Below are 10,429 nucleotides of genomic sequence, written 5' to 3' on the forward strand. Positions count from 1 at the left end.
AATTTATTGACCCTAATATTTTTTTTTTTTTTTAATTTCGCATGCACCAAGTCTAAGTTAAAGGGTAATTCCAATTTACAGACAATGCACTTAAAATGCCCATGCGCATTTTAATTTTTCTTTTTTTTTCTGCATATTTTGATAAATAATAATTTTTATATAATGATTTAAATAAAAAAACCTTCTCCTCACTTTCATTTTCTCTCTCAATATTTACTTTTTATCTCCTCTCTCATCTCAAGTCAACTTTTAGGTAAGTTTTTCAAACTATTGTTCTGTTTTTTAATTTTTTTTTATATGTAATGTTATTTTCTTTTCAAGTTTAGAATAAATATTTTGTAAAAATTAATGTTAAATATAATTATCTAGAGTTTATTATTTAAAAATATAGAGTTAATTATTTTGAATTAATATTTTAAAAATATAAAAATAATTAGTTATAGTTAATTATTATTTAAAAATTTTGTTATAATTATGTTGAGTTAATAATTTAGAAATATAGAGATAATTATTTAGTATTAATTATTTAAAAATATAAAATAATTATTTTAAGTTATTTATTTAAAAATATAGAAATAATTATTTAGAATTAATTATTTAAAATTAATTATTTAGAAATTAGTGATAAGTATTAGAGATATTTTATTAATTATTTAGTAGTAAGTATTATTTAGAAATTAGTGTAGATTTAATATGCTATAATTTTTGTACTTTTAATTTTAATTATTTGGAGTTATTGATATTAATTATTTAAGTATTTTAAGAAAATTTTTGTAGTTTTTATTGTTAAGCGTTATTATTTGTTGATAATTTTGTTGGCTAGATCTTGATATTGTTGCTAACTCTTCAACCGTGAATGTTGATCTCGAATAATCAAGCTAGCAAATATTCATGATGTTCACATGCTTGGAGTTGAACTCAATTGCTTTTACAAGTGTCATCTATGAGAATCTATCACCTACTTGAGGCAATGATTGAGCTTCTTTGTCCTTCCTGGTAAAAAATTTACCCAATCGAAAGTAAGTCGACTTGACAAGAGCGATAATCGATAGATTGCGAGTAGCCCTCGTGACAGCATTAATGTACTTGGATATATTTGTTATTATGAAGCCAAAACTGCGACCCCATCAACATACTGTGTCCATTGATCATATAGCGTTTTTTTCGATCAATTTATAATTGTCACATTTTCTCCCTTAATCTGTCGAAGTACTGTGCGAATTACCGGTGTGACTTTGAATATATTGTGGTTACCGGTACCTTCTTTAAGTCCTTATTCTTAAAGTGCGTCATGAAATTGACCGCAATACACAAAAGACTTGGAAGGCATCGAAGGTTTTCAACCACTATCCTCGGCATTCAGCGCAACATCAATAGACTTGTGCCTCTCAGAAATTACCAATAGACTTGACTAAGGCGTGATTCGCTGCCTGAGATGAGACAGAAAAAATGACTAGCCCTCCTTTCTCCTTTCCTCGACCACAACAAATGCAAGGGATTACGTTTGAATTATCATCTTAGGTGATAGCCATAAGTTGATTACCTTCATATTTAATTACCATACAATGGGTGTCATCAATAGAAATAAATGATTTGCAATACCCAAAAGCCTTTATGTAAGGATAAAATGTCAAAAACACCTAATAAAACATGCAATGTATTATCACCACGTGTTATAAATTGCACCCAAGTACCTAAATCAACATAGTTGTTAGAACATGTTAAATTACAATGAACCATATGTAACTAAATGCAACATAATAAATCGTATCTAGTAAGTATATATGTATTGTGAATAATCACCTAAGAAGCTTGTTGTATGATTCCTCATAATCTCTATGTATCTTCACAATGACTTTCTGTTTTATAAGCAAAAAATTTTTTGTAAGACGCTTTGTAACTAAAGTAATTCTCAACAGATCCCTGAAGAACTCTTAGGCTAATTGTTGGATCCGTTTTGTCCATAATGAATATGTATTCAACTACCAACTTCAAGTCTAACCATCCATGGTCCTGACTTAATGATGTTTGCAATGCAAGAATGGGACCGTTGTATCTCTTCACCTTCCATTTTTTCTGCTTTTGATGATAAGAAATGTGTATGAACTATTGACAATCCAACCTAAACTAAGTGCATTGTACATCATACTTCAATTAGTTACTCTCTAATATTTTATACTCCATAGCTCTCCTAATACTATAATACATCTTTACTGCCATGACGACTTCTTCTTTATTTTCAAATTGTTATCCAATCTCAAACTCATTCGTTGGATTATCCTTAGGGCCTCTCTGACCAAAAGACCAATCTCAACTTATTGTGTCGAGGTTCAACGTGGAATAGTAAGCGAGATGATCGTACAGTTTGAAAATAGTAGATTGTGTTAGTGCAACTTGTGACCTCATAAAATTGTTCAGCTCTTCATCTTCCTCCTCAAATATATTTACGGCTTCAGCGTCTACTTCTTTATCACTGGACACAGGGTTAGCTTGATAAGAATCTATCATTGAGTTGTCTCTGATCTCAGAACCATCATGGTTTTCATAATTTTCTTCCAACAACCCATTATTATAATCTTCATGTTTTGACTTCCCTCGAATGACATGTTTAGATCAACCATCAATCTTCTAATATTTGCTCTAACTTCTCCACTTGCAGGATTCTCATTACCAACTTTTGAAGAGGTCTTCACACACCGATCAACCATAAATACAAGTAACTCCAACATATGGACATTTAATAGTATGTAATATAAAATTTTTCAACATTAGATTTCTAACTTCGATTGGCAAGTATACAACGATCGGTCGAATAAAACTAAATACAAATATCCATCTTGATCAAATACAATTTTTTTTTATCATAATGAATTGATAACAACGGTATTTCAGACATTTTAAATGATAAGAATGAGAATAATAAGTTGAATGAGAGATAAATGAAGACAACTAATTCACTATTGTGATTTATAAGGAGGCATTTTTTGTTATGGGGCTGGAGCAAGTTCGTCCAAAGAATAGGTAAATCTTGGAGTTTTTGTGTAAGTTCGCCATTGGCATGAGAAAAATTGGGTAGTATTACGAAATTCGATGTGATAGACAAACTTCAGCACAAATACATAAATTTGTTGATGTGTTAGACGAATTTGTTACTGCGTCAAAAAAAAATAGATCTCGAAAAATAAAGATGAAAAAAGTTGTTATGAAAATAATATTCTTTATTTTATTTCAAAGAAACATTTTTTATATCTAAAAATTATGATTTAGTGGTCAGTTGTATAAAACTCAAATAAAAATACATTTAAAAGGGAAAAAAAATAAAATTGATTTTAAAGTATAAAATTTAGAGTGATTGAAAGTGGCGATAGAATGACGGTGATAACAGTGACACTAGAAGAGTTATAATAGTTAGACAATGGTAATAGGTGATTGAAAGTGACAGATAAAATTATAATTTTAGAATAAAAAAAAAGATGTAAAGAGAAATAAAAAAATAATTCAAAAGAATTATAGATGAATAAATTTATTTAGTAAATAAATTACTTTATAAACATAGTTAGTGTGATTTAAATTTTTAATATTTATTTAAATAAACGATATTCGCTCGGTTAATCCAAATTAATTTCTTTAGTGAATTGTTTTTATAAATATAAAAATACTTATAAATCAATGAAACATACACACATGATTAATTTCAAATGACAAATTGATTCTAACCCTTGGATTGAAGTCAACTTTATTTAAAGAGTTGTGATTCACTGTCCGAATTCGTCACTAACTTACATGAAGCCAGTGGCCACCTGTAAATTGAAGAACCAAAACACAGATCTAAAGAGACGATTAAATGGTCTTTCTTTTTTAAGTAATTGCCCTGAGACAAATGAGGATGTCATGTGGGGTACATCCACGTGAATAAGATAATCGATGGATTAATGATAAGAACAACTTCAATCATCCAATCCCTATTCGAGATTTAATTAAGGGGCTGCTAAGGGATGCTCCAAGAGAACCTTTGACCATTATTTCTTCACTTTTATATTCCAAAATTAATATCGTTAGTTACATAGTATATTGTGGAAATTTATGTTAAAACTGATAATCCATTAACTAATAATTTTTTTAACAATATGAATAACTACTAATTAAATCAAAACACATGCACTACATTTTTAAATTACCTATTTAATATTAGAATAATTATCCACACATTTAATAAGATGAACATCTAATATATCCATTATTCACATTTTTATTGTTTACTTATACTTTTTCTTAAATAAAATAGAGAATAGGTTTTATTAATAAGCCTTTTAAATGTTTAGGGTTTTTTTTCTCGTAATTTAGAATTTTACTACTTTACAATCTACCAAAATATATAATATAATAGGTTCATTATTAAATTTAATTTATGGTATCATCATCATTTCACTAGGATAATTGCATAAACCTGACTTCATTTATAATTGATATGTGACTAATTCTGATTTAACATGACCTTGAAACAAGTAAGACTTATATCTTAACCTTAAACTTGTATATACAAGAAAAAAGAAATATAAATGTTAGTTGAAACCACCAAGTTCAGGGACCTCACCTAATTGCAGAGTTATGTCGCCTTCGGGCTTGTAAAATTTTTTGAAAAGATAAAAGCATAAAATTCTCATTTTATAGTTAGTAATAAAAAATATTATGTATTTATATTTATAATTTTTAAAAGATAAAAATATTTTTAAAAATATTTAAAGTGAAATTTTTTAAAGTTAATTTGTATTTATTAAAATTTAAAAGTCTAATATAATATTATATATTAATTAATTTTTAAATTTAATTCTTATATTCATATCTATTATAATATTTTTAAATTTTTAAATTTATTTTACTAAATATAATTGATATTGTTTGTATTTATTAAAAATTATTTTTAATTTAATTTATTAAATATAGATGTTATAATTTTAAAAAAAATTATTTTTTAAAAATTAATTTGTATAAACTACTTTTAAGAAATAAATACTTTATCAAATCAAATCTAAGACTACTCAATTAAAATATCATAGTTGGAATAATTAAGTTTTGATAATGTATTTATAAATGTTTATATCAATAGATTGGTGAAAAATATATATGCCTAATTAGCTTGTCTCTTAAGTAAAATACTCTACCTTTTTGTTTACCAAATTATTATTATTATTATTATTAGAGTAAAATACTAAATTGATCCCTATGTTTGGACGTAATTCTATTTTGGTCCTTAAGGTTTAAAGTGTATGTCCTATTTAAATCTAAAAAAGTTTCATTTAGCTTCATTGTCTCACCATAAGGTCAAAGTTAAATAATTAATGGAATATTCTACATGATAGCAGTACAAGAACAAGGTCGATAATATGGAGAACAAGTACAAGCTCCAAAGACACAAAATCAACCGTGGATGCATCAATACATTTATTTATCATTCTCCTTAGTTCTATAGAAAATATTTCATTTAAATTGTAAGAAAAATGATAAATAAATATATTGATGCATCCATGGTTGATTTTGTGCCTTTGGAGCTTGTTATTATTCTTCATATTATCGACCTTATTCTTGTACTGCTGTTATAGGACATTTCGTTAATTATTTAACTTTGACCTCACGATGGGACTACATTGAAGGTAAATGAAACTTTTTTGGATTCAAATAGGACACTTTAAACCTTAAAGACCGAAACAGGATTACGTTCAAACGTAGAGGACCAGTTTAATACTTTACCCTTATTATTATTATTATTATTATTATTATTATTATTATTATTATTATTATTATTATTATTATTATTATTATTAACAACATATCTTTATATTTGCTTAATAAATAGGTAAAAACTTAGTTTAATTGATTTTTCTGTAGAATATATATGATTGTAGAGAACTTTCTTAAGAACTCATGGATTCATGAAATTTGTCTGTTTCAGTTTAGCATAGCTGAAGGCAGGCCTTTTTCATTGATTCAAAGTCAAGCAACGTTGCGTTCACGGGTTTATATATAAAAAATAAATAATTAAACAGGATATGTGATGTATTTACTAGGAATTGCATCACTAAGACCTTTATTAATCCAGAAAAATAACCTGTGATGCATTAATTGGATTTGAAGTTAACCATCACAATCCATATTTCGTAATTCCATACTAAACTTCAAATCATGGAATAGGTCATAAATGTATAGATAAACTTCCAAAATGATGGTCTATCACCTCAGACAAATTACTTTTTTGGCAAAAACAAACAGCCTTTTATGGGTAAAAAGACACACAGTTATTTTTAAAATAACCATTTCACCTAATCCATTGGGAAAAAAGAGAGCCTTATAATTAATTCATCATCATCATGATAGAAAAATTATTTTTATTTGTTTCTAACATGAAAGATTTTGTAACATGTGAGACAATTTAAATCTAATTCTCTAAATCTATTTTCTCTTGTTACTGTTTAATACTATGACAATTCTATAGTATTTATAAATTTGTGTCTAAATTATCTAAATGTGAGTGTTGAGAAATAAGATCCACTTTTTTATAAAAATATAAAAAAGAATTTGTGTATACTAAACTGGAGAAAGAATTTGTGTATTATTGAGTGTATTTAAATTGTTTATACAAATTGTTTGGAATAATACAATATAGAAGGGTATTTATAGGGACTAAGAGAATCGTAATAATAAAGACGTAATATTCTATAATAAATATTCAGATATACTAAATAATTCTAATTGATCCTAATTGATCCTAATTATATTCTAACAAATACTATGACAATTCTATAGTATTTATAAATTTGTGTCTAAATTTTCTAAATGTGAGTGTTGAGAAATAAGATCCACTTTTTTATAAAAATATAAAACATGTGTATTTAATAATAAAAATATTTGATCATAAAAAAAATTAATTAAAAATAATTAATAATTAATAAATATTAAATAAAATAAATTTTGACCTTTTTTGTTTCTCTATCATTACTGATTTTATAAACACCATAAAACACATCTTAATCCTGTGTACTATTACCAGAATATATAATATCATGTATATTTTATACATACAGATCTATAGACACATAATTTGAAAATAAAATAATCAAGACACAATGTTAAATGTTGCTGTCACACATCACAGGACAGCCCTATGTCGTGACTCGTGAGTGTTTATTGTGTCATTGACTTTGGCCTGATCTAAGTTTTCTTAATTCTACATACATAATAATTATTAATTAAAGATAAATTAAAGGTGGAGTCCAATAAAATGCCTTTTTATTAATTATGTATACGATTAGAAATTACATAAGATGCATGACACTGGTACGGACATGGAATATAATATGACATGCGATGTGTTCACATATAAATTTTAAAATGTTATAAAATACGAAAATACATGTATATATAAAATATAAAATATTTTTTTAATAAATAATAATAATATTTTAATATTTTATTGATATTAAAACATAAATTGATTTTTTAATTATTTTTAATATTTTATTATAATTATATAAATTATTTAAAATATTTTTTTGTTTTAATAAATAATAATATATACTATTTTTAATTTTTTTTAAAAATATATGTTAAGAATAAGATTAGACAAATTGATATGTGATTGTATTTAGGTATGTCCAAGCTATCCAAATTTTTTTTTATTTTTTATTAAGATATGGTTCGACACAACAAAAACGTGTATCAAATGAGTATCGGTGAGTGTCGTATTCAAAATGTGTCCGACACACGAACACGGCAACTCAACAAAGTACACTTCGTACTTTATAGGAAATTACAAAGTATAGTTGGGGTTATGAAAAAACTAAAGTGGCTTATATAGTGTGCTATAAAATCTGAAAATCGAATCGATCATTAAACCGTTCTAATTACTAATTTATTGGTTTAATGATTTAACTGGTTCAATCGTAGTTCAATCGAAATAATCGAATTATAATAAAATAATATATAAATAAAAACAAATAATTAAATTATATTCTTATTCTAGTAACTAATCACTATGTTAAATTATAATCTTTGATTATAATTTTTATAAGTGTCATATTATAATTATAACTATTTGGTTAAAATCTATTAGTAGCTTATAATTTTTAAACTTGAACTAAATTTATTAAGAATTTTAAGATTTTAATTATTTTAGTTTTTTCTTTTAAACATAATATCTCTTTAAATATATATTTATTTTAAATTATGTGTATTATAATTTATTTATATTAATATTTTAAATGCATATATAGCTTATAATAATAACAAAAAGTTAATTGTTTTGTTATGAAAAATTTAAAAATTAGATAAAAGTTATAAAAAAGAAAACTTTTGTTTGTCTTAATAAACAAAATCTTAATGAAAAGATATAAAAAAAAAAGTTTATTGAGCTCATCAATGCAGTCCAAGTAATGGCAACATAAGGCTAAACTCTTTTAGAAAAAAGAAATCCTAAATATATCACTATATCATTCAATTGTTATCCTATCCCTCTCCCATTCAAAAAACAATGACAGCACACTTGTATATTGCACATAAACAAGTATATTTTATTTTTTCAGAAAGAGAAAAAAGATGCACAAATCAAGCATTGTGTTCAAGTCTTTAAGGATTACCATCGTGTTATCGCCATTTCAATTCGTCGACTTTGCGTCGTTTTGGGTCTGACGTCTCTTCGCATTGTTTTGTCCTTACACATTTTTGGATATATTATCCCTGGTATTCTAGATCTGTCCCCTCTTAGTAGCAGTAATGAAAGCTATGATTTCTAGATTCTTTTCTTTCTTAGAGAGAAAACGGCAAGTTTTCTAAAGGTAAGAGTGAGGCTGAAAAGACGTTGAGAATGAGATTGAGGTAGGGATGTCAATGGGATAGGCGGGGCAGGGGATGCCTTCCTGCTTCCCATTTTCGCCCTCAGATTTGTTCTCCATTCTCGCCATCAGATTTGCTCTCCATTCTCGCCCCCATTTCCGCCGTGGAGGAATATTGCTTCCCATCTCCATTCTCCACGGGGATCCATTCCCCGCGAGGACTCCATTCCCCATCTACATAATAGTTCTAACTAATTATTAATTTCCATATGAATAGAGTTATAAGTATCTATCTTATACAAAAACTGCAAGATTTTATACAAAAAATCTAAATGACACGATGATGACTTCTTTCGAAATAACGCAATGGGGGGACACAACGACGAGCCAAAGGATAAAGCAGTGGACGAGGTGGGAGACGCGGCAATAGAGAGGAGAATGGACACGACGGCAGAGTTACGAAAAGGAATGCCGCAAATAGAAATTACGACGCGGTAAGGGTGATGGCACGGTGAGGTGTGACGATGCAGTGAGAAAGGTGACGAGGGGGTGGCTTCAGAGAGGTTGGATGGAGTATGGACAGTCTTAGGGATCTCTGAATTGAAGAAGGGTTATGCAAATAAAGATTAGGAGTTTTGGGTTTCTCTATATATGTGTGTGTGAGAAATGACTAAAAAACATATATGAGAAATAAATTATTAAGGATAATTCAAGGAATTCATAAATTTCGGGGAATAGCGGGGACGGGGCGGGGACCCCGCTCGGGTCCCCGCGCCTGCTTCGGAGAAATTGTCTCCCATTCCTATCCCCGCGAAAAAAATTTCTCACAATCGAATCCCCATTCGAGGCAGTTTCCGCAAGAATTCCCGCGTCTCGGAAAATTTTGCCATCCCTAGATTGAGGAGAGGAGGACGCGATGAGGCTACTTGCATTTTTTCTTTTTCAATTTTTATTTTTTTGTTAAAACAAAAAATGACGTCATTTATAAAAATCGGTCGGATTTGAATTCGATCTAATTGGCCGATTTTTGTCCGATCCAATAGTTTTATAGTAATTTTTAAAATGATGGTTTTTTTGTTGAACCAAACTGTAAATACTATTAATTTTTGGTTGAATTAGTTCGACCATTCAATTCGGTTCAATTTTCAGAACATTGATGAAATCATTTTTTTTTAATATTAATAAAAGGAGATACATAATGAATTGTTATATTTTTTATATTCTCTTCAAATAAATTTTTTTTTTGGATTTATTTAAACTTTTGTATAAATGTATGTCTGTCTCTATATGAAATTATTTACTTTCTTTTTTTGGACATGGAAAATTATTTACCTTAAAATAAGATAAGTAGATTATATATGGATTTTGCAGCAAAGATCTTCTCGAGCACAACGGATTTTGCATTTCCATTTTTTTTTTTTTTTGGACGGGATTGCATTTCCCTTGCAAAAGCCTCAAATGATAAGATTTTGTCCTCTCAGGCTGAATCAGCCTTTTTTTGTCATGCTGAAACAGCCATTTTAAAGAAGCAAGAATGTTTCAACATTTTTTGGAGCAAGAGATAGGCTTCATGAAAAAATGGGCTGCACCAAATTTGCTTTGCC

Source organism: Arachis hypogaea, chromosome 15 (assembly GCF_003086295.3).
Source record: "Arachis hypogaea cultivar Tifrunner chromosome 15, arahy.Tifrunner.gnm2.J5K5, whole genome shotgun sequence".
Taxonomy (NCBI): Eukaryota; Viridiplantae; Streptophyta; class Magnoliopsida; order Fabales; family Fabaceae; genus Arachis; species Arachis hypogaea.